This window comes from Numida meleagris, chromosome 5 (assembly GCF_002078875.1).
Source record: "Numida meleagris isolate 19003 breed g44 Domestic line chromosome 5, NumMel1.0, whole genome shotgun sequence".
NCBI classification, from domain to species: domain Eukaryota; kingdom Metazoa; phylum Chordata; class Aves; order Galliformes; family Numididae; genus Numida; species Numida meleagris.
This window is the reverse complement of record NC_034413.1, coordinates 27,945,523-27,971,543: the sequence shown is the minus strand read 5'-3', so window position 1 is coordinate 27,971,543 and position 26,021 is coordinate 27,945,523. Positions and strand designations below refer to the sequence as shown.

At 43.7% G+C, this 26,021-nt stretch overlaps 1 long non-coding RNA gene across 15 annotated transcripts in view; it reads left to right on the top strand.

Moving 5' to 3' along the window:
• Positions 1-26,021, top strand: part of LOC110400658 — a 493,181-nt gene that overhangs the window by 185,292 nt on the left and 281,868 nt on the right. For 14 of the 15 annotated variants that reach the window (XR_002439997.1, XR_002440005.1, XR_002440004.1 and 11 more), the window contains exon 1: positions 22,113-22,250. The exons of the other annotated variant lie outside the window; for it this stretch is intronic. This is a non-coding gene — a long non-coding RNA (uncharacterized LOC110400658). Of the gene's footprint in view, positions 1-22,112; positions 22,251-26,021 lie in introns of those variants that run through there. 15 annotated transcript variants of the gene reach the window in all.

Here is a 26,021-nt window from a genome sequence, read left to right as displayed (position 1 = left end):
GTACTCTCGGGTGGATCTCATCCAGCCCCATGGACTCGTGGAAGTCCAGGTGGAGTAGTAGGTCTCTGACCAATTCCTCCTGAATCATGGGGGGTTTATTCCGCTCCCCATCCAAGACTTCCATGTCAGAGAGTAGGGTACTCAGAGGATAACTGGTCTGACTTTTAAAGACAGACGTAAAAAAGGCATTGAGAACCTCAGCCTTTTCATTGTCCTCAGTGGCCACATTCCCAGCCACGTCCAGTAAAGAATGGATATTCTCCTTGGTCCTCCTCTTACTGTTAATATATTTGTAAAAGAGTTTCTTGTTCCCTTTTATCCCAGCAGCCAAACTGAGTTCGAGCTGGGCCTTTGCCTTTCTAATTTTCTCCCTGCACATCCTAACAACCTCTTTGTACTCTCCCCAAGTTGCCTGTCCCTTCTTCCACAGGAGGTAGATTCTCTTTTTCTCCTGGAGCCTCAGGAAAAGCTCCCTGTTCATCCACGCTGGTCTCCTTCCCCACCGGCTCATCTTGTGGCTCAGGGGGACAGCCTGTTCCTGCGCCTTCAGGACTTCCTTCTTGAGGAGTGACCAGCCTTCCTGGACCCCTTTACCCTCCAAGACCAAATCCCAAGGGACCCTCCCTACCAGTATCCTGAACAATTCGAAGTCTGCCCTCCAAAAGTCCAAGGTAGCAGTTTTGCGGTCCCCTCTCCTGCTTCCAAGAATTGAGAACTCCACCATTTCATGGTCGCTATGTCCAAGGCAGCCCCCAACTTCCACATCTCCCACCAGGCCTTCCCTGTTTGTAAACAGCAGGTCTAGCAGGGCACCTCCCCTGGTAGGTTCTTTCACCAGCTGCAGAAGGAAGTTATCTTCCATACACTCTAGAAACCTCCTAGACTGCTTCTTCTGCGCCGTGTTGTATTCCCAGCATATATTGGGGAAGTTGAAGTCCCCCATGAGGACAAGGGCTGGCGATCATGCAACTTCTGCCAGCTGTTCATAGAACGCCTCATCTGTCTCTTCATCCTGGTTAGGTGGTCTACAGCAGACCCCCATCAGGATGTCTGCCTTGTCAGCCTTTCCTCTGGTCCTAACTCATAGAGATTCAACATTATCTTCCCCAGTTGCAAGCTCGATAGCATCAAGACACTCTCTAACATAGAGAGCCACGCCACCACCCCTCCTTCTTTGCCTGTCCTTTCTGAAGAGCTTGTAGCTATCCACTGCAGCACTCCAGTCATGGGAGCGATCCCACCATGTTTCCGTAATGGCAACTAAGTTTTCCCAGAATCACTTCTGCTCAGGCTCGAAGGCTGGCTGTTCCTTGACCATGCAAAGTGCTGGCCTGCTGCAGTTGAGTCTTTGCTGTTTGCCATGTTAGAAGACATGCATCAAGTGTGGTTGTAGCATTTGCTTTGTGTTTTCCTAGGTTGCCAGCCCTCTGAGGACAGTGTGTAAGTCTTCAAACAGTGCTGGACCTGGATTCTACAGAGGGCCTTTGCCTTGCCCTTCAGGGAGAGCCCGGCTGGCCAGTTGCTGGTGGCTTTCTGCCCCTCACTTTCTCATCTGGACTCCAAGGTTGTTTCTTTTCTGCCCTCTGCAGTATAGGAAAATAGTGATTTCCTACAGTTCAACCACACAAAGGCATCAAAATAAACTGTAGAGGCTGCAATTGCAAAGGATGTGGAGGGCGCTGCTACCAAGCTGTTGCAGCCAGTCCTTATATCACTGGTACTCTAGAGCCTCCCAGAAATGAGTGAGACCCTCTCCTTTGGGGATGGGAGGAGATTCAGAGTATTACAATCACCCCAACACTAACAGTGCATTAACCTGCTGTGCCTATAGTGCAGAAGCAGTGAGCAGACCCCAGTAGCAGTGATTCACAAACAGAATAAACTAGCCCATTAAAAGCTGTATGTTACGTAGTGAATTGAAAACGTGCTTATCTGCCTCTTCTCTCTGGATCCTGAATGCCTTCTTTGTAACAACTGAATCAGAACCTTATCCTGTGTAGTTCTGCAGAGGGTAGAGAAGGGAAGGAGGCAGGGAGTTGTTTGTTATTTATGACCATATGTCATTGTACTAGCTATGCAAAAACTAGAACAGTGGCTTTAGAAAGAAACTGGCGGAAAAGATTCTAAATGGATTTAATTAATTCCTCCCTCCTTCTCTTTTACCTCTGCTTGGAAAGAGCTGGCCTCTTTGTGGCTTTTGTATAGTTCTCTGCAGGACCAGGTACCAAACTGTAGTAATTAAAATAGGGAGTGAGGAGGAGGTGGTAAGACAAAAAGCCATTTTTCTTGGCATACACCTCCAGCACAGTGTTGCAAAAATCATTTGTTCACAATTTTTTCCAATTATTCATAGCTTCAAAATCTCTTTAAAATTAGCTTCTCAAGAGGGGAAAAAAAGATGAAATTTTACACATTAGTTACTTTCTTTGAACTCTCACATCACTTCAGAGCCTGTTCTCATTACAGGCAGTTACAAGATGATCTGCCTTCAGGAATACATGCATTTAGAGTTTCTGAAAGGAGCTGTTGTAGCCAGGAGCTGCTCATACATGTAACTGGTATGTGCCTGATGTGCAGGCTCTTCTGGAAAGACAGAGGAGGCTGTCACTGTAAAGGTGATCTCAGAAAGGAATAATTCAGGCAGATAATAATCAATATGAAATAAGTGGGGAGAATTTGTACCACTGTATGTCAAGTAATTTGGAAGACATAAAGATTTGTTTCTGGAAGAGAAATTCAGGCTGAACTGATATGGAATAAATCAAACAAATGCAGGAGAACTTATCTGCACTCCACAATTTCTTTTAAAATGACTGTAATATGTTGTATTGTTGAAAGGATTTATGTAGGCTCTGAACAATGGTCACCGTTGCTGATCTTTAAGAGAGAAGGAAAAGTCTAGAGATATAAAACATTAATGGTATACAAATATACCCTTTTCCTCTCAGTGCCAGCATAGCCAGACATAGAGTTTTATCTGTGGGAACCACTCCAAACAGCGTCAGTCTGACTTAAATCCCTTTGCTACCTGATGCAGCTAAGGGAAGCCAGATCAAGTCATTCCATTAAGCATTTCTTATCCTAGTAAGCAGCAGACAGCTGAGCATGTAAAAGGCTAGCAGCAACAGTTCAGTCCGTCAGCTCGCTAATTTACAGTCTGCCAAGCAGAAATTGTAACAGCATTATCTGTAGGCAGGGTATTTGTGCCCCACAGATAGCATGGATGCTGTTTGCACAATCTACGCAAAATCTCAGATTTATTTAAGGGAGATATGATGTTCTGGTTGCAATGTCAGACCACCAGGCACAGCATTTTTGAGGTGAAAGCATCATCATAAGTAACTTCCCAACATAAGTAACCATTCCCAAACATTTTTTTCCATGTCGTATGCCCTTTCCTAAAGATTGAATTTACAAGAAAGGTTCTCAAGATGCTAAATAGTGCGTAATACTTAAATTCACATTCACGTGAAATTTGTTACAGCTATGACACAGCTATTTGGAAAGCACAATCAAGTCATGTTTACAGTGCTTTTATTAGCGCTCTGCTCTGAGTTACAAGATGCTTACAGACAGCATTTCTTTCCTCCAAGTTGACTTTTTCTCTATTTAGTAAACACTGATTTATGTCTCTAGCTAACAGAGCCTGCTGCACTACTGGAGCTACTGTGACAGCATCATTTTGCTCTATCTTGATGAGAAAGTGGCCTTTGCAAGCAGTACCGGTAGCACTCACAAAGACAGACGGAACACAAAGCAAGCAAAGGTGGAGAGCAGGACTCCTGAGCACAATCCTTTGCGGATGCTGATTCATTCTAGGACTATAGGCATGCTTCATTGCTTATGAAGGGCAAGTGCTGTTATTCAATGCATTAAGTACACAAGTGGCTTTCCAGGTTTAACGTTATTTAGGCTTGTAGAAGGAGGGCCAGAATGTCATCTTGCCTTCTTGAGGGAAATGAAGGTTTATCGGTAGAGGCTGTAGTTGGAAGGTTGTTGAGGTCTTCTCTGAAATGCTGTGGGTGAAGTTTATTTTATTTAGACTCCAGGGACACAGCAGGTATATCTGGAGGATACCATAAATGATCATCTTTGACATCCAACAAAAAACAAGACAGGGTGGTGAAAGCTCCAAGGAGATTTAGATGGGAGTAAGGTTGTGACAGTGGTATGAAGATGTCCTTGGAGGGAAAAAAAACACACTATATGTTTCATAGCTTCTGTCAGCGAATCTCCCTGCATGTGCTAGCAGTTAGCTGCCACCTCATGCTAATAGGGATGGCCCAGATTCTGATCGCAAGGGAAAAGTACCAAGGGCACTCAAAAAAGGGTGCTTCCAGAAGAGATTTCCAATAATATGTCTACTTTAAAGAAAAAAATGTACACTCTTTAACTTGTTTAATTACATAATTTGTTTTGTTCTATAGCCAGAAAGCTGCATTGTTCTTCCATCAGTTGTCTCATTACATCAGGCTGCCTAAAGCTGCTGCCAGTGCTAAACAGTTGCTTGCTGCCCGAGCAGTGAACATGAGCAGTGGTAAAGCTCTCAAAGTGCTTGGTGAAACAAAGATCTGATGTCTGTACCTAGGCAGATGTTCCTCGAATCAAAGCCTTAGAAATAAGCTGGAATATATTCAAAAACTTATAGACCGTTAAGCATAGTAGGAGAGCAGTTCACCAAGGAACATTTCATCCAGCAAGTGCATGCACTGAGTGCATTTGGCAGTAAATGAGAGCGAAATTGTTTCTCCTCATGCTGCACCCTTCCGCCTTGCTTTTTGAAGGGCAGCGCCCACAAGACTGCCCTGGGCCACTCTGTCCCACAGCTCCTTCGCAGCGCTGCCTGTGCCGAACCTGAGTGCGTGGGGCCAGGGCGTCCTGCTGAGTGACAGGGAGCGATGGAGGCCCCAGCGCTGGCCCTTCGGAGGAATCTGACAAGGGCATCAAAGAGCAATTTGAAATACCACTGGAGAAGATGTTCTTTGCTCCCCTGCATTGATAAAAAGTGCTTTACTTGCATTCTACATAGTGACATCTTGCCAGGTATAAATGGGAAATTTCCAATTTCTGTAATTCACTGTCTTTTAAAAGCACTCTCTGCTTTGTGTTGTCGACTCTATCTGGAGAGGCGTGACAGCTGCCTATCAAACGTTGGTCAAAAAGCCTGTGAACATGAAGCAGCTTTGCAGTGACTCGGATGAGGCTGGGAGTCTGCTAGTTTCAGTCCTGTGTTGTCATTAGCTGCTATAAGCTGCACAGTAACTGTCTTTCACCTGCACTTATAGAACTTGTAAACATAAGGAAAAAGGTTTCTTCTATTTATTGAGAATTTTTTTCATAGATTTATTTTGAATCTTCGGTAGAAGATTCTGTCCATATATATAAGTTTCTCCTTACTTTACTTTGCAGTGGTTCCTTTTATGGTGGCAATGACTACAAGACTAGCATAAGCCTTTCGTGTATGCATAGGCATTTATAATATTGTACCATGCCAGAAAGAAACAGAGTCTAATGATAGCAATGCAGGATACATTTCAAATGGTTAATACTGAGCACAGTGTTTATCTGTAAGTGAGGTGCAAAGTTATTCTGAAATTAGCAGAGGACTGGACTGGGTTGCTTTGCTGTTATTAAACAGCGCTTGCATTAAAAATGCATAATTAGAAGAAACAAGTAGCCAACAAAGAAGCTTTGTAGAAATCACCAGCCCTTCCTCTCGCTTGTGAGCAAGTCTCTCCAAGGGGGACCGACAGTGAGTGTTTTTGAAACCAAAATATGTCTGCACAGATAAAGCTTAGACTTCTTTTCTGAAATAACTGCAGCACTTTGGCCAACATTAAAAGCAACAATTAGAACACAAACTAAAACAGCAAGTCAGGCCAAAACAAATGCTAGACACATAAAATGTCATTTGATACAGTAAATTTCTAGCTGAGCCCAAACAGAGAAAACCAAAAAAGGGGCTTTGTTACTAGAAAGAGTCAGGTCATTATAATAATTGGCAGTGACCCTAATTGGTCATTAGAGGATCAGTAATGCCATAGTAATCACATCATATCTTCCAAAAGACCAGCTGCAGCAGGCACTGCTGGGTACCAAGCTGCTCCTGCGGCACGGGGCTGCTTTCCTGCCAGGGTGGTAGGGATGCAGAAGGAAAGGGAGCAGGTCTGGTCTGTTTCTGTGTAGTGAGGATTATTTCACCTCAAAAGAAACAGTACTGATCTTTTTTTTTGGGGGGGGGAAAGAAAATTTGTATTGCTGTACTAATTATCAACAGCAGCATCTGTTGTGCCCAGAGAACTCCATCAGGCTCCTTTCCTCAGTCCTGCACCTCTGCTTATACTTCCATCAGACACATCCTAATTGCAGATTCACAAACCAATGAGTAACACGGGTCAAAAAATCATTAACCTCTGTAGGATTACATAGGATTGATTAATAATCCACTTTATCGCTCCAGACCAGAGAAGCAGTGACCTTGTGAAGGAAAAAAAAGGTTTCCCTCCCCCAAAATATTAGCCCCTTTAGTACCTGTGATACTTTTTTTGCATTTAAATCCAATAAGAACACCATTCAGGAGTGCAAGCAAGCATAGGAAAGTCTAATACTTGCTAGTGAATTGCTTGGCTTTTGACCTTAAAATTCAGATTGTTAAATATAAAGATGGAGATAGATTTAAAAGAGGATCTGTGTTTAAGGGAAACTGTCAAGATGTTTTCCTGTCATCTGCAAATTATCTCCCCTCAGGCTGTTCTTTATATAACAAGACCCTGAGGAGCTTGAAACTAAACTCTGTTTTGGCTACGCTTGCCTTTTTAAATATATATATTTTAAAATAGTTACTTGTCTCTGTTAAACGTACACAATGTGTTTATTGTAGAGAATCACAGGAAACACGAGTTCAGTTTCAGGGGGTGGTATGATGAGGGAAATCTGAAGAGTATGTTTGAAAGGAGAAACTGGAGAAGTAAAGCATTGTGAAATCCTAGAAACATTTAGGAATGCTTGCTGGAAAATAGGAAAACTGATATATTGCACCCAGTATAAATTCAGATGTATTTGAGTATGCAAACACATAAGGGAACGCATCAAAATACTTCTTTTTGGTAACTGTGAAATTAATTATATGTAGGGTACTCGTATGCCGTGTGTGTACCTGGACGGTCTGTGTACTTGTGCTTGCATAAAATAATCTAAATAACAGAACCTGGGAAAGCTGAAACAAAATGTCTTTTTCAGTTGTTTTAGGGTTTTGGAAATCCCATTAGCATCTCTGAAATTAGTCTCCCTCCAGAACTCCTTCACTGCATTCAAACCACATTACCCAGTGGGCAAAAATCAAACTAATTTTGAATGTAGCTTTAAGGATACTGTAAGAAAAACCTCAACTGACTTATACCTCACCAACATCACTTAGAAGAGTGGGATACTATTTTCTGAATAACTTTAGGTCTGTGGTTTTGTGCATGCTTAGTTATTGTCATTTGAGAAACAAGGATGTTAATTTAAAATCATGCCCAGTTCACATGGACATGGGTAGGTGAAATGGTGGAAGAGTTTTAATTCGGTTGGTGGCAAAGAAGAGAGGTAATTCAGGCTGGATCACGGCAAGTGTACATGTCTGCCAGGCAATGTGTGAGAGCCTAAAGGACTGCCACACTGACTCTTTGACTGGAAGGTAGAAAAGGAAAGCTCTAAAATCACTTGGCAGAAACATGTTTAAGCACTGCGAGGTGGTATTTGCATCTTGCAGTGATGCAAGAAATGAATAGGGACAACTAAATTTTAATACATAAGCTACATCAACAGCCTTTCATATGTGCAGTGATTTATCAAGTTTTACAACTCATTTTGTCGTTTCACTATTGAAAATATTGACTACAAATCGAGTGTGGTGGGCTCTTCCTAGCGGGCATCAATGTGTATTGTAAATATCAACAAAAAATTCATGTTAGACACCAATTCATGTTAGACCTCAGGATCTGACCTGAGACCAGAGGTGGCAAGGAGCGCCTCGTGCCTGACAGCTGGGGCGCTGGGCCTGCGTGTTTCCAAGGGGAGCCCCAGGCAGGGGTCTCCTCCTGCCCATCCACTCAGGTCCTGCCAGCTTGTCGCACAACGCTGCTCTCAGGTTCTGCCATAATTCTAGGAAGTTTCTGCAAAGCCCACTGAATGTGAAGAATCCTACCTTAGCATTCTTTGGATAGGCTTTTTGGTTTTTTTCATGTGCATGTTTCATCCCTCTAGTACCTGAAGGGGGCCTGCAAAAAAGCCGGAGAAGGGCTTTTTATAAGGGCAGGTAGCAACAGGATGAGGGGAAATAGCTTTAAACTGTAAGAGGGTAGATTTAGACTAGATATCAGGAAGAAATTCTTTACTCTGAGCGTGGTGATACACTGGAACAGGTTGCCCAGAGAGGTTGTGAATGCCCTGTTGTTATGGTTTTGTGATTTTTGTTGTCGGTATTCCACATCATTACATCATGTAAGGTACGGGCAGTTAAAGAGTTAATTCCCTGGTTACTGCAAACTACCTTTTTTGGTGTGGCCCTCTGAGGGGGAGGGGAGGAGGTGCACTCCCCAGGGGTCTTTGCGTTGGAGGGGAGAGGGTGAAGCCGCGTGGGAGACGCGGGGTCTGTTCCTTCCTGCCCGGCGGAGAAAGCACGTGGTCCTCCTGCAGTTTACTGTGTAAGATTTTCAGCCCGTAAACTCTCTAATATAATTCTACTAGCCTCATTTTGATATATTTAGTAAAGTTGGTTGTTCCTCCTCAGATTGGTGCCGCTGTTTTTTGTTTTTTTTTTTCTTTTTCCCTCTTTCCCTTTGTCTTCCCAGGTGGCGGCTCCGCGGCTTCTCTGCCGCTTTAGCCACAGGACCGCCCGGGGGCTGGCCCTTACCGCCGGCAATTTTTTTTTCCTTTCCTTCCTCTTTTTTTCTCGTTTTTTTTTTTTCTTTCGGGCCTGTTCCCCTTGTCACGGACGCAGACCCTTAGATAATACCGTGACACCTGTCCCTGGAAATGTCCAATGCTAGGCTGGATGGGGCTATGAACAACCTGGTCTAGAGGGAGGTGTCCCTGCCCTATAGCAGGGGGGTTGGAACTTGATGATCTTAAAGGTCCCTTCCAACCCGAACCATTCCATGATTCTTTGTGGAGGTGGGAATTATGGTAACCATCTATTTCAGCACCAGTGAAAAGGAGCCATGTCCTTCATTAGATCACATTATAAGTTTCTCGCTAGCTGAAATATTTGGTTCCAACAGTAAGATGGGGAGTTTTTTTTGCACTTTTATTGGTGTACATAAAATTATTTTTTCCTCTTTCTGTGGATTTTTCCACCAATGCCCACAGAGCATTCGCTGCTGCCTGCAGGTCAGGTTCCAAGAGAGACAGCTGTTCTGCTCTGGATGCACTGTGTGGACGGTATCTCCCTGGCAACTGAGATTGCACAAAAGCTGCTGCGTGGCTCTGATACTTCTTTCTTCCCTCATTTTTGTAGCCATCACTCACAGGGGAATGGACACTGCAGGAATAGGTACCCAAGTAATGGAAACTCAGCGATGGCATATGTTTTCATTTCCTGCACAATAGGATTCTGATATCCTTTCAAAACTTGTTTTATACTTAAAATGTATTCTTGTATGCCCAAATACGTAGATAGTATGGCTAAATTTCACTATGTGTGTGGAAATGCTCTCCCAGCAGAGGCATAATTAAAGGGTTTGTTTTTACTTCAGTGCAGCTTTCAAGCCAGCATAGGAGCAAAAGAACATAAGTTCTGTTATGCATATTGACTATTGCTTTTATATTTCTCTATTGGAGAATGCTTGCTGTTCTGGTTGGCAAGAAGCAGTGTTGAATTGTTGAGGACGTGTTCCTGACTCCTCACCCGATGCCAGCTCCTTTGCCAACCAGGAATAGGAATCTAGGTGGATTTGGCAAGTTCCTGTTCAGGATACAAAACATCAACGCTGTTGAACCAGTAGTAGTCTGATGCTTTCAGCATTCTTGTCCTTACTGAGAGCCCTTTAGTAAGGTGAAGCAGTGCATTAGCAGAGCTGGGAGTCTCTATGGCTGTACACAGCCTTTATTTCATGGGCTGCAAGTATCACTGCTGCTCCAGTCACCTTGCTGCTGTCCCAGGGCATTTCTGCTCCAAACAGAGGAGCATGGGCCTTAGTTTGGTGTGGCTGATCTGCCTCCTGCTGTGACCAGAGCCCCAGGAGCCCTCCCAAGGCATAGCGCTGTCTCCTCACCACTATATGCCTGCACCCACTGGCGCTTCTGGTGGCACAGGGTAGGGGGATGCCTGCACCTGCTGGATGGAAAGGCTGAATTAGGATTCAGAATGTAAAAGAAAATGTAAAACTAGATGGAAAGTATGTAAAAATAAGTTACTGTGACTGTTATCACAAACCTGTAGTAGCTGCTCCCACAATTAACACCTTTCATCCCATCAGTTCAATTCTCCGTCCTCACAGAGATTGCCCTCTGTTACACACCCTTCAAAGCACTGCAGTTACGTTTTTTTTTTTCATTAACCTGGATAGCCTAGCTGGGTTGCCTGGCTTGGGCTGTAATTGCTGCCAGGTGCCTAGTTAACTTAAGAGCAAAACATACTCAGTGAAAAACAACCTGCCAAAAATACTCACCTAATAACCCCGCCTCTGCTAATTACTTGCTTGTGCAAACAAGACCACCTGTTTGCCAGAGATAGTGCTGGAACAAAATCTTATGCACACAGAAAGATGTTCGGTGGGTGTAAAGGACTAATATCTTTCTGTGTCCCCCACAGACTGTGGCAAATGGCATGATAGGGGGCATGGTCGTCATGCTGAGGGTGTGATTACTTCCATCTCATAAAGAGGAGCAGTGCAAGTGGGTGCTAATTACTACCCTGTGGTAGTTAGGCAGCAGCTGGGTGGTGGGGGGAAGCAGTCTCTGGTAGTTTTGCTATGTGAGAGGGGGTCTTTGCTGAGGGCAATAGGGTCTTCTGTGAGGAAGAAAGAATACATATTTCCCTGCAGTCAGGAGGTCTCTGGCAAGCCAGAAGGCATTGTACTGCTTTATTAGGCAAAGGGAATAGAGAAGCAGCATGAGATGGATATGACTAATAATAAAGGGAGGCTTCAGGCTTGATTTTTTTTTTCCCCTGGTAGCTTGACTCTGTGTCAAGCTCTGCGCAGGTTAACTAGGGAAAAACCTCTATTCCACTAAAAAACTTTCCAGATTGAAAGATTTACAGCCGCTCCTTCTGGCTCCTTGGTCTCTGAAGACTGCAGGGCTGATTGTTGAACAGCCTTGTGGAAAACAGAGGCAATTTTCCTTCTTTTCCTAGAATTTAGGACTTAAATAGCTTTAGAGTCATTGCCATGGAGGGAATTAGCAGGTGCATACTCTGTTCTCCTACTTTATTTCAATTTAAATCCAGGATGCATTTTTCTGCGTCAGAATTCTAATTCCTTACTGTTTTATAAGCCTCAGGTGAAAAGGCTGGAATGCATCAGGCAAGCTAACATGGGATCTTGGAAATCAACAGTTAATGGGACTGTAATATTTGAGACAAAGCTTGGTGGGAGAATTATAAAATGTTTCTGGGAACGCAGCCTGCTCTCTATATCTGGAAGCTTTACGAAGCAGCATGACCCTCAGTGAAATGAGGTGATGTCTATTGCAGTTGTGTACCTTTCCTTTTTTATACCAGCATGTAACAGGCTAGTCAGTTCATTTAGGAATTTTCTGGGGAGATGAAATAAATTCTGTAATTTTTGCTAGCTTCCCAGTTAGCAGTGTGTGAATGTTTCAGGTGGTTGCTTCTTGGCACTTGCCATAAAATCAGGTATTTCAGCTCCTAAGAGCAAGGAAACATGAGTGTCTTCAAACTGGCTTGCTAATGTGCTCCTGTCTGCTCACTGTATGCTGAAAATAAGACTAATTCTCTCGATATGCCTATTTAGCATTTAATCTCTTTTGCAGAAGTTTTAGGGACCTTTCTGTGAGGTGGTGCCAGTATTCTTCTGCCAGCCACCACTCAGAGTGAGAGCTGCTGGAAGTAGGGCTTGTCAAGCACAATGCTGGCTTTTGCAGAGAGGCTGCTTGATAGAGTGCTACTTATTGGTGATTTCTCATTCCTCCAAGGTAGCAAAGCAAACAATAGAAATACCATATGCTTGCATCTGATCCGCAGTTTTTCTCAGACCTAGACACAGATGCATTAGAAAGCAAGTTGTCCTGGCTGAAGTCCCTGGTGAAAAGGAGCTGAGCACTTCATTTTATTTCCTATCAGTGTATATCATGCAACTGCTCTAGTATTAATTGCACAGCAGTCTTTGCCACAGCAAAGCATCTCTGGATGCAGTGACAAGGGGAGAGGGTTGTGTCAGAAAGCAAGTATGCAGTGCCTGGTATTTCATCCAAGGCCTAATTAGGGTCAGAGGAGCTTTCCATTTGGATCAGACTTTGGATCTGACCCAAGAAGAGCTGCCTGAGGCAAGGATAGTCAGAAGAGATTTACAGAGCAGGAGGAAAACATTCCAGCCCTTACCTGTGCTACTCTTGACTGAGATCAGTTAGAAATCCCGGTTTACATGAACATCAAAAACCCTCAAACTCTAAGCTGAGTTTAATACGTAATCTCTGTTGAGAGCTTTTTCCCTTGCTACCTGCAGGAAGAGAAACAAGAAAGGAAGAAGTTATTCATGGGAATGTCTGAATGCTATAATATTTCATGGGAAAACCTCTCTGTTTCTGACTGCCTGCTCCTTTTTTAAGGAACCTTTCTCCTCTCTGTCCACACAGATAGGAGAAGCAAGGGGAAGAACTTTGAAAAAGGATCAGAGTTCTCAAACTTTAGTAGTTCTCAAAGCAAAAGTTTTGAAAAGTCCCAAGGGGAATCATTTTAATAGGGAAAATTTGTTCTCAGCATATCCAGAATGGTTTACTAAGATCCTTCCAATCCCTTTGCTTCATGCCAGAGGAAATCTTTATGTGTCCAAAAATCTGATTTAAAAGCAGTATTCTCATTTTTGCTATTTTCTGTTGATTTACTTCCTTGTAACTGCCATAAATCACATAACCCTAGTTACATGCTCCATCTTTCCCCTTCTCAGGCTTGCTGTTTTTCCCTTGAGCCTTTTTTCTTCCTTTTCAACCATGTGTATGTGTTCTGATCACTGAAACCCAGTTCATCTACATCCTCTGGTTTCCCTGTTTCAGACATTAGTAATCCAGTCCTCCATATCTTCTCTAAGGAGTCCAGCCTGTCATAAGAGTTTTGCTGTAATGTATTCATACTTTTCCTGGACTAATTACATACCTATTTAGTTTTTAATGAAGTCACTAGGTAAAAAGTGTGCAGTGATCACTGAAAGAAGAAAACCTGACTCTGTTTCCAGGTCAGGAATGTGTAAGATCTTGTATAGAGACAGACAAAAGGGCTGAAGCCCGGACCATTAAGGTTACTGTAATCATGCACCTGCAACAACTGCAAAATTACCTTGAAATCCTTCTCTGACAGGCTGTGGGAAAGACACTTATATTTGAAGATAAACAAAAAAACAAGATAGTGGGGGATTCTGTGGAGAACAAAGAAAATCATATCCAACATTAGTCATAAGGAATGATCATCCTTTTTGCTTTTACATAATCTTCAAGAATTCTTTAACAGAAATACAAGTATACAAAAGAAAAGAAAAGATTGAATTTTAGAAGAGTATTTCCCCCGATAAAACTAGCTGAGAACAAATCCGTTTTGCAGAGCCTGTTAGTGAGGACAAGAAATGCGCTTAGCTCCCAGGTTCCGTTGTTACTCTGTCATACTTGTATATCTATACGGCAATTCTGCAGTACAGGACCTTATTTGGTGTGCTTTCTGAAAATGTAATTCTGTGGAGGTTTCTCTTGGAAAACTCCTGAACAACTCCATAATTTCCCCTTCTGTTTCCTTTGCCCATCTCAGGATACTGTTTCACAATTTCCCAGCTGTGAGAGGCAGGGCAAAGGCTCCTGCCCCATGCTCAGGGAACCTGCTCCACAGAAGGGACTGAATGGCTTGCAGGGCCCTGCTGGGAGTGATCTGGTGCAGGCAGGCAGTGTTTCCCAGAGATCTGGCTTATATGGAGGCCGTATAAACCCAGTGACAGCTGCAGAGGTGGAGGAGGGTTTTGGTAGTGTCTGGGGTCACTCAGGGAGAGCTGGGAAAACGTCAAGTGGCTTTTGGTGCGAGAAAAGCCCTGACTTGGAACCCTGCACACTGTTAGCTCTGTTTTGCTCTTCTGTCAGAAGTGATTTGCATAGGTCATGCTGGTATCTTCAAGCAAATGAAGATCTTAAGATGTTTCTTTAGGAGAGCCATTTATGGCACCTTCTCTCATTGCCTTGACTTTAAATTCACCCTTCTGTTTAAAAAAATACAGCGAGGACTCAGCCTTTAAGGAGACGTAAATGCCACCTCAGATTCTCTGGGGATATTCTGACCCACTGAGCAAACCTATTTTCCCCTCAATTGACTCTGTAATGAAGGGATGGAATCCTGGCAACATTTATTAGCTGCTAGGTGAACTGGGGAGAGACGAGTGCTTTGGTGTGGTCTCAAGTCTTTATCAATTAGTAAATGCAGATGTCAGAGAGACACCAAACAATGGGAGTTCTGCTCCGGTAGGAGCGCAGGTCACGTTGCCTGGCTGCCTTTCTGCAATTTAAGCAAATTCTCTGCATGTTAGCTTCACAAGAAGTAATATTTTTAAAAGCCATTACTGGTAAATCGATGCTATTGGAAGAAGATCCATCTTCTCAAATGCGTTAATAATTCATCAAAGCACGTTACAAGGCGGCAGGTATAAGAAGTATTTGAATGTGAAATTAAAGTTGGATTCCACTGGTATATATAATGTTTGTTTGCCAGAGATGAATAGCAAACAACATTTTGCTCGCTTACAGGATTGTTTACAGCAGTTTCAAGTCAGCATGATCAGGCAGTCAAGGTGAAAGAGAAGATAAATTCGGAAAGCTTACAGCTTGGTCAAGTGGTGTGGGTCTGCTTTTTTTCCTTTTCCCATTTTGTGAAGTGCCAGTCAGAAAGCAGAGCAGTTCTTCACGTGTTGGACTTGTAACTCTCAATCATTCCCAGAGTGGGATGGCTCATCCATCCCACAAGCCAAATGCTGGCATCAGCACAAATCATCTTAATGCTGACAGCATCTGTCAGAAAATACATCTGAATTGTGGTAAAAGACAACTGTTAACTAAAATCTAAGCTGAAATCATGAGTAGGACCTTGTTATTTTTGTTAAATATTTTCCTTCCATTTGAATTTGAGGTACCCATTGCCTTTCTGTAACCTTTTGAGAGGTGCCTTGGAAGATTTCCAGCAAAATTTTCACAGCTGAATGTTGTTTCTGCAGCTGGGGAGTCTGGCTCTTGCGGTAAGCTTGGTACAAAGAAGGCAGTATATCTCAGCTATTTCATACGTGCCTTGCTTTACACATTTACTGCATGGTCTCTTTTCCACGGGCTCACGCTGGGGCTGCTGTGGTGGCATGCCCATCCGAAGCATCACAGGAGTGTTGGCTCTGCTTGCAGAAACAACTGGCCTTGCACCAGTTGCACAGTCCCTTCTAGCAATGCTCTGTCAGCATGAACAGGTTTGTCACCACTGTGCACCCTCTGGACAAGTGATTTGCTTTCACTTATTTATTCATCTATCTACTGGGGTAATCCTGAGGTGAAAGTACATGAGAACATAGGTTCAGCGCTTCTGTACGGAAACTGGGTGTCCTGATGGGGCAGTGTTGCATCAGAGAAATACCGAACCAAGAACATTAATCTTTGATTTGGGATGCAGGCTTTGGATCTGTGTGTTCTCTTCTATTGCCAGGAAGAGAGAGATGCAAACTGCTGATGCCAGAGATTAATGTACAATGAGTCCCATGTTCCTATTTCCTTCCCAATGATTTGACTATGCAGTAAATACCAGCTCTGGTATTCATTGTAGAGTGAGTGAATGTAGAGTTAAATGAACTATCCCTGTCAGCCTACTGAACATCACATTTGTTGTTCATTAACATTCAGATATCTCTAAACTGATTGTCTCCTCGGTCACACAGTCGCAGAGCTTACAGGATGAAAGTACCAAAAGTTCAGCAGTAACAGGTTGCTGAAGGTAATCTGTGGTTAGTGGAGATTGCACTTACACAGTAGAGAGGAAATAAATGCTAAGGAATATTTAATATTCAAGTGTATTCATATTTAAAACTAATAATTTGATAAGCATGTTTGTTTTTGGGGAGTTTGCAGTAGTTTGTTCAGTCTTTGTTTTGCAAAGCTTTGTTTAAACGCAGGCAATTCAGAAAGAGCTTATGGCTTCTAGAAATTACCAGGCTGGTCTCCTTCATGGACTTAGTTTAAATATGGCTGAGGAAAGAGGAAGAATTCTAGTTAGCTTTTCCCTCTCTCAGATTCTCACTGTGCCAGGCTGGGGTTGAGAATAGGGACAGACTCCCAAAGAAGCCAGAATAGCAAGGTTGGTTTGGTTAGCAGGCGTATCAATTTGTGCCACTGTACTGAAGCTTGAGGCTTGGTACTGGGAGAGGTGCTGGCTGGTCAATGACGTACCAAAGACAGTGCGAGAGGTATGCGAGATGGGCGCTGGGCACAGGACAGCTGGGGCACTGCTGTTCAGCTCAGAAATGTGTCATCGGCCTACACGATGGAACATCTGGGTGCTCTTCTGCTGGGCGCTGTCATCACCAGGGATTCACTGAGCGATCCAAAAGTGCAATGACCAACCAGTGCAAAGAGAGAAAAGCTGCCTTCTGCTCAAAATAAACAGCTTCAATAAAATGTCTCTACGGTCTCAAGAAAATCTCTGCTCGAGCCATTTGCAGTGTCAGCTTTTTTCATGAAAATCCCTGACTGCAAAACTTGGAGGCAGCCCAGCCCTGCAGCTCCAGGATTTACCTTTGCAAGGGAGGGCAAGCCTGGAAAAACCTAGCTATTAACCGCAGCAGCCATGTGCACTGGGCGAGATGGAAGGCCCTGCCTCACCTTTGGGTTTGCTGATTCAGGGATGTCTGCTCACGCAGCCAGCATCAGCTGCGGCAGGAACGCACTGGGGCCTGCCAACTGAGCCTGCAAGGGGAGAACCGTAGGGACGCTCCATCTTGCGCAGCTGAATGCTTTATGCTCTGCCTTGTTGCACTGCTGGGGCACTCTGTCATTTTTCAGCTAGCTGAATGCAGATCTAAGTAATGTATAGATCTCAGGCCTGCCACAGCCCAGGGTTATTTATGAATTAACATTTTCCTTTATCATTAGGTAGGAGTAGCTAAAATTGACTACATATTGAATGCATAAATCTGCCAACCCCACTCAAATGGGGGACAGCAGTTGGAAAATAGCACGCCAATTTAGGCAAATTTCAGAGAAAATGTTTTTCTATCCTCATGGCCCAGGGTGAACATGATTTGAAGACTCATTTCTGCTGCAGTGGTGTATGGTAGCAGAACCCCTTCTTTAAACACAATAAACCTTTGGATAGTGAAGCTTGCTAAGGGTATCAGAGAGTCAATGGTGTGGAAAAGTCCATCCGCGGCTTGTGGAAGCCTGGCTTGCTGTCCAGTGGCTTGCTCTGAGGCAACATCAGGAAATGAGTTAGTCACCTCATTTTCAGATGTGCTTAGCATCCTCAGTTCGTCTGACAGCCTTGAAGAATCTCTCTCATCTCAAGAAGGCAGTTGTTTGTTTTAAAACGGCAAATAGTTTAATTAGCATCCTAGCCTCTGAGGCCTCAGGCTTCCAAACTAGAAGAGCCAAGCTGCTGACTATCAGGGCTGTGGGACATCACAGCAGTGAGAAGCCTGGAGAAATGAGGGACATTGGATTGAAGTTCCTAATGAGACTTTTATAGACCTGCAGTCTCCTTGGTTTTGCTGTCAGATGTTGCTCGTAATCCTATGGCTAGCTCCACCTCACAAAGGATAAGGCTGTGTGTCTGTCGAATAGGCCTTACAAGCAGTTCAGGTTTCAAAAATAGTCATCAAGGTTCAGCAGCATTTTAAGGCTGAATAACCTTGAGAGCTGTTGGCTAGGAGGCTGCCGCCGCCTGGATCCATGGGGTGGTGCTGTCTCACCGGTTCCAGTTTTGCTTTTAGGAACAGTGCTTTTGTTCAAAACCTACCTTCCTTGGTGAGGGACACCTGCTCTGCAGCCCCCTGCGGCTGTGCCTACCTCTCAGAACCCCTCAGGCTGGCTGGCCCCATCCTGGCTGGCTGCAACAGCTCCTAGACCCCTCTGCTCCATGGGCCTGGGGCTGCACAGGAGAGGCTGAAAGGCTTTCTGGCTTGGCAGCAATTGCACTTATCAGCCTGAACATTTCCGCTCGTCATGCCAATCATACATGGTGGGAAGCTTGTCCTCGCATGCCCAGCTGACGGGAAGAGTTGGCTTTGAGACAGAGAGAAGAACTGTGAGCCTTCATAATGATGGCGTAATAGGCTTAGGAGAGAGCTGGGGAGAGGTTCTTGTCCTTCCCATAGTTACCTGGTTACAGGCATCAGGCCTTTCAGGGAGAGGCTGAAATATTCTGAAAAAGAAATTGCATTTCTAAAGGTTCCCCAGCCTTTAACATAAAAATTATCAAATTTTAATTTGATAGAAAGCACTCAGTCTCTGTCTGCTCTCAGCTCTCCTGTCACATGGTGTTCTGAACCAGCTCAGCCATACCCAGCTGACATGTCGATATCTGTATTGAGCTGAAGGGAGCTGCAGGGTCTAGCATTCAGCTGGCCACTCACGAGAAGCACCCCTTGTAATGAGATGGTTTTTTCTTCCTGAAGCACTTGCACATTTAATAGGTGACAGAGAGGAAAGCAAAGAGAGTCTTATAATTTATTATCCCCATCCTACAGACAGCAAGCAGAAGCTCAGATTGTACTTAAAGCGTCTTTTGAGAGGCACACCTACTGCAGCCTGCAAATCCAGATTTACTGTCTGTCTAGACAACTGGAAATGAGTTTCCTATGCTGACTAAATGTCTCTCTCCAGTGCATGCATTATCCATACCCCAAAGCACCTGGCAGCCCAGCTCGCTGCTCCTGCAGCACACAACTGAAGTTTGGATGCAGGCAGCCTGTGGGAACATCTCTTCAAGCACTGTGTTGGCATCCCGTGGGAGAGGAGGCGGCTGGGTCTGACGGCACGGCATCCCCATTTGCCATTTTCTGTGTGGCCTTGCCAAAGGAATCGTGGTTTGCTCAAAAGGGATCCAAATTCCTCTGTCCTCAGAATGCAGGGTCACTGATTTAGCAACAGGCTTTTACACTGTCCCCATAATCTGAGCAGTGTCCCTCTAGCAGCTGCCGTTGACATGGAGGTACTGTAACACTTCAATGGGCCAGGCATTCAGACGCTGTTAGGGCAGGCAGCGGAAGTGGGCACAGTCACCTGCAGCATGTGGCAGTGAGCAGCGGTGCTGCCCCAAGCCACGGCTATACACAGATGGGTCTCTAACCCATCTGTCTGCAAAGTGCTTTGTTCTTCCCTTGCTGAGCATGCCCAGTGGAAACAGCTTCAGCAGAGTGAGGCACTTTCAAACCACTTATCTCAGTGACTGTTGCCATTGTTCGTCCCTTTTCTTTCTCTCTTTCATTCTTTCTCTTTCTTTTGTGAAATAGCAAGTAACAATATCAACAGATTGCACTAATCAGTTAAGCGTCTGCAGCACCTGCTTTAGCTTCTGCTTCTGGCATGAGTGGATGCAAATTCCGACAGGTCTGGCAGATGTAACTGTCTTGAAGTGAAAGCAGGACTCGCACTCTGGGGAAGGTACAGGGAGAAAAAATGAGAAGAGTGAGGGAAAGGACATCGTCTGCATCATGCTGGCAGCTTGCAGGCAGTGCTTTCTGCTTTCCCTGTTCTTAGCATGTGGCAGTGGGAGAGAGGAGAAAGCTAGGAGCAGTCAAAAGGAAGCACTGCAGCTCTTCCCCCTGGTACTGGGGAAGCAGCCCTGTGGTCAGCTCGGTACTGCCCCGCGGCATTGCCAGGAGGCAGCTGCTCTCCTCTGGCCTTCTGGCTGGGCTTTGGCTGGCTTGGCAGGGCCCTTACAGCCTGGACTGCCTCTCCACTGGTCCTCACCCCAAATGATAGCGTGGCCAGCGTGTGCTATTACTGCTGTCCATCCTGCTCCCACCTCAATGTGGCTGCAGCTGGCACTGGGTGCCACCGAGACATCTGCCTCTGGGAGGAGGGCTCAGCTCCCTTCCTCCACCTTCTCTTGGCAGGAAGCAATGAACAGAATAGTGGAGTTTGGCAGAATCTCTGTTTTTTGCCACAGAAGCAACAGCAGCGTTGTAAACAGAGCAGCAAAGATCCACTGCAATAACAGTGGAGAGAAGGGCAAAAAAGAGAAAGCTATTTGTACGTTATTTGATGTTAGACTAACAACCCCGAATCAGTCAGGTGTCTTGGATAATTACCAGCGATGGCAGAAGCAGTTCTGGATGTGAGCAAGCAGATGCATTTCCCTGGTAGCAATATGGTCTCACTCAGTAAAAATGAAGGGGATATTCTGATGTGTTCAAAGCCCAGAATGGGCTCAAATTATCTGTAACCCTGCAAAAATATGCCCTCATTCTGTAAAGATCGGATACATGGTTATGAATTACAAGAGTTACATTAGGGTAGAAGGTATAATTCACTTACAAGACCTCATTGTTGTAAGAAACCTTTTTGACTGCATCCAACTGGCTGAAAACAAATCTGTATGCACAGAGCGGATTGTGCTTATATTTAACGGCAAGAACAAACACAGTACTGGGGTAACCAAGTAACAACAAACTGTGCCTTGGCAGGAGGACTTACTATTCTCATCTGTGCTTTTTGATCAGTCCAGACATTTTGAAAGCAGGCTTTTATTTCAGAAGTTTACATGTTTCAGTCTTTCTCACATCAGCTTTTATTTTTCTTTTTATTGAAATAGAAAATCCCAAAATACTGGGGTACCATGGACCCAGTTCATCCAGGCACTTCTCACATGTTTCTGCCCTTATGAAATCAATAGATATGTCTCAGTCTCCAAAGCAGACTGGTACTAGGAGGACAAAGTTACTGGGAAAGAATGAATTAGAGAAATGACAATTCAGGTTCCCGTAAATTTTGTCCAGAAGTGACAAGCTTATCATGGAAGTCAATCCAGAAAGCAGCTGCACACACTGAGGGTGTCATATATCTGAGATGATGCAATCTCTCTTTCCCTAATGTCAGATATACTCGTGATCTGTAAAGTGGCCTTCAGAAGCCAGCAAGCTTGGTGCTTTCTAAGCTGACACCAGCACATAATTCATGCATTAGGTGCTGTCTAGATGGCTCTGATTGCTGTTGGACTCAGGAAACTTTTCTAAAAATTTGTATAGGCAAACATGAACAATGGGAAGAGAGTGCAGCCTTTTTGCCCCCTGTTTCTGTTGTTTCCTCTGTTCTTCATGCCGTGTAACTTTTTAATTGCGGTGCCTTGGTAGTATGAAATGCAGACTGGGGCATGTCAGGAATCCCAGAAGGCAGGCAGAGCATGGTACTTGAGTTTCAGCTCCTGTTCACCTTCCACAATAGTTTTGATGCCTTAAGTGGTTTCAGTTCTGTAAATTTGATGATGCTTTTACAGAAGAGGGCGGTGCTGTGAAGGGGGAGGCAAAAGGAGCAAAATGTAGCAGCTCAAAGCTGTGAGCTGTGGTAACTACTAGAAAGCTCCTTGAGGTGGTTGTAATTTTTGAAGGAAAATGTTTACAAGAAGAAGAAAGAATTTCCACACTGAAAAACAACAACCTACTTCTAGCTTATATATTTTACAAGACTTGCAGAGAGTTATATTATTGGTTGCTGCAGCCTTTCTGTTCCATGTGGATTTAGTAAGATCCAGGATGGAACATTGAGTGTGCCACGCACTCTGCAAGCTTCTAGCCTTAGTCGAGTTACAGATGGCATGGGAGGAATCACAGTTTCTGTGCCAGTACAGTCTTGTATGCAGCCTTCACCAACGTGATTTCTTGGCTTCTGTCCTGTAATCATAGAAACACACAATGGCTTGGGTTGGAAGAGTCCTCAAACAAAGATCACCTAGTTCTGATGCCCCTGCTGGGGCAGGGTTGCCAACTGCTAGGTCAGGCACTAGATCAGGTTTCCCAGGGCCCCATCCAACCTGTCCTTGAACACCTCCAGGAACATCCATCAGTGGTTGAAGATGAAGCCTATTACAGACTGTAAGTGACTATGCCTGCTTATCCTACAATTCATTTACACGAGAGAGCACTATCTTATATATGAGTGAAGTACTACGGAGTAGGCAAGCACATTTGTTGCAGGGTATAGATGCCTGATGAACAAAGTCTTAAAATAAAGTGATAATTATGTCAAATGGCAGAAGTGTTTTTTTTGTAAGCAACTAATGAACATTGATGGGTTTTAAATATGCAACTCTTCTGTTTACTTTTGGACTTCCATTTTTGAAGACTTTGTGACCTTTTTAAAGTATTTCCTTGTTAAGTCTGAAGGATTTATATAGAAAGCTCTTTATTTGGTTTTGTTCTCTCACAGTGTGGAGTGGTTAGGGGAATCTGGGAGCAGTTAATGCTGCTGGTAGGCAACGTGCCCACCACAGATGGATGATGGCTTTTACTTGAAACCCGCAGAAGCAGTTACTTAGATTAATGCAAGCAGAGCAATTTTCTCTGCTTCAGTTTTGTAGCTGCTTGTCTGCTATGCTTCATGGCCATTTGCATATGTTGTCTTCACCCATCAGGCAGCTCACTGAAGCCTTCATCCCTGCTTTATGTTCAATATTCTTGCTTGTATTGCTCTCTGAACAAGAATGTGTTGCTTGCTGCAACTTTAGGTTGCAAAGAATGCCATAACTCTACTCTGTTCAGTCTAATGTGAAATGTGGGTTCACACTGGATTTGTGGTCACAGACGCAAATCCTGTACTGCTCTGTCAATGTCCCTCCTATCAGACTTGGAAGAAAAGGGTACAGCTTGTTCTTTCTGATCGCTTGAACAGGCTCAGCTACAACCATTGGGAAGGGTGTGAGCTCTGCTCAGACCACCAAGCAGTCATAAAGCTAAAATTAAAATTTCAGCCTATCAGTTTCTCTCTTTGTTGTGACCAGTGCCATAAAACTTGAGAGCACTCAGGGTAGCTGAGTGGTTCCAATGCCTGAAACCAAAGATGGGATGAAACTTTCACTGCATCAGCCAATAACAGGCAGCATATTTTATAAAACAGCTTATGCCACAGATCACATTTACCGACGTTTCTGTTGCTCATTTAGCTTTTGAAAGGTTGGGGAAAAAGCAATTATAATGGAATGCCTAGGAAAGCACATATGTTGCCTGTCATACACGTGAATAATCACAAGCAATACAAACTACTTAGCATTACCATGCCAAGAACTTTGAGGAATTCTGGGTTTTCAGTCTCTGCCCATATGGTAGGGATTAGCATGATGTAACGTGTATTTGATCAGTAAATAGCTGAATACTGATAAGCATTGATCTTTTTTTCCCCCTCAGTCAAACTGAAAGTGTTATCCTAAATTTTTTTAAACAGAGGTCCAAAGTACAGAAAAAAAAATTATTTAGAGAAGGCAGGTTGATTGGAAGATTTAAGTGGTCAGTCAGGCGCTGTATTTGATTTCAGCTTTCAATGCAGGAAGGGGCCGCAATCAATAATTTAAGCTTCATATATAAATAAAGAACACAATGAGCTGGCATTGCCTGACAGAAGCTTTTTCAGATATCTCCATCTGATTTCTTTGCCTGCACCAGTGTTGCTGCTGGTCACATAGTGGGGATCTGTTCTGCTGAGCAGGGTGTGCAGGGTCCTACTGCATGCTGCCACAGCTGAACAGCTGAGAAGTGTTCAGGGACTGCAAGGTGCATTTCATACTGCAATAAATAAATAAATAAGCTAAGGCAAATTTTCCTCATTTGTTTTAAACAGATTTTACATGAAAGTAAGCGTGTTTACCCAAAGAAACTTGATCAGCCAGAGGACTGGGTTACCAGTAGAAAATCACAGAGCTAGTTAAGAATTCATCTAGAAAACTCCTTGGAACACTTAATTCAATTGCTTTTTTCCCCTCCCTCTTTCAGTGCTGCTCTATGGAAATAAAATAATTTACTTCAGGGAAATGTTTAAAGCATTTTAAAATGTATCCGGGGCACCTTTGTTGCTCCATTTTTGTACTACCAAGGTTTTCTGTGAGCTGTCTCCAGACTGGAATGCATTTAAACTATATGTTTGTAGAAACAACCAAACAAGCAGCTCTCCTTCTGCACGTCATTAATCATTATCTTTCCTAATTAAAGAGTCCTGAAGAAGTGTTATATAAAGGATAGACAGATGAACCTGAAAGGGAACAGAATTTGCTTGGAGTATTTGATGAACACCTAGGTCCAGCAAACAAACATTATAGAAAATATGTTTTATTTTTCATTTTCTGAAATGTTTTCCTTTCTGAATTTGTTAATAAATCAGTATATAATCTGTCTTATCAGACACCAGCCCATCCATTCATGATCAGCAGTGATTTCAAGGTCTGCTTAGGAAGCAGTCTAAATAGTGTGGTAGGCTTTCAGGGGAGTTCAGTCACAGCAGGACTTCAGAGACTGTCAGCTCAGAGAGCTGAGAGAATGGTGGTGAGCAGAGCAGCTTTGTTGGTCCTGAGGATCGTTAAAAAAAAAAAAAAAAAAAGAAATCTAAGGTAGTTTCTTTGTTAAGAAACTGAGAGCAGCTATAAAAGAATGCCTCACATTTTAATCCCACCCACAATACTTGGAAAGTGAAAAATGAGAATACCAAACTCAGAATTGACAGCATGGTCAGGTTATTTGGGAAGCATTATGATTTACATTAGCAGTTTTATTTCTGGGTTTATACCATGAGCCTCTTCTCTTCCAGGGAAACTGCATGGACAGGAGAGGTGGGAATGCACTGGTGGCTGACATGATGCTCTGGCCAGAGGTAGACAGAAAGTGGTTTCATTCAGCTTTCAGACTATGGCCACTGAGGTTGCTCAAAGTATCCTTGCTTAGTGCCCTTCTTTACAGTGAGTCTGCCTTGAATTTTATTTCAGTGGAGCCAGAAATGGGGACCTGTTAATGAGGAAGCCAGAATCCTTATGGCAGGTCGCTGGAGGAGTTTCAGACCCTTTCCACCTCTGCTGCTCCAATTTCTACAAATCCCCTAATGCCAAGTGTGTCATTCTGTGCGGATTTCAGATACCAAAATAGGCTGAAGGCCAGTCCTGCTCCTCTTGCTTGCACCGATGCCAAGAGACCATTTGGCAGCTGCAGTGAGCATGAGGAATGGTAAAAGTGTTTCCTCTGAGCAGCTCCATCTACTGCATAGTGAGATCTTAGAGTCTGGAGTTACAGGAAGATATGGATTAGTGGATTCTCAAAAACCTAGAGGGTGAGCATGATGTACACATTTTCCATTTTCTCATTTCCATTTTCAATTAAGAAATTGAAGTAGCTTGATGAAAATGCAAGTGTTCGATTATTTTTAAGTGATTTTGGAGCTATAGAGTACCTCAGTAGGAAAGGTACAAACTCTGCACTGTCTTCTGTTCAGCATGTCAGCGCAGGCAAAACTCTGTTTTTCCTCTCCTCTCCTGACCTCATTTGAAATCTTTCTGAACTGCCATTGGCAAAAAAAGTTTGGATAGCAGAAGAGGAACCAACTCACAGAGTCTCAGAGGCAGAGAGAGCATCTGAGCAGTACGCTGAGTGTTACCTAGGCCTGGCATGGGGTAGCAATGCCCTCTGAATGAAGGCATCATTCATAGGATTATATTAACTTCGGGAAGAATGAGATGGGGTTTTGACCTGAAAGACATTCTCTTTCACTTCAAAAGCTTTGAAAAGAATTTGTAATTGAAAACATTATTTCTATTTTAAAATACTGTTTTATTTGAAAATACATTCTGGCAAAAAGTTTAACAAGTTTTACATTTTTAACTAAAACTGCTT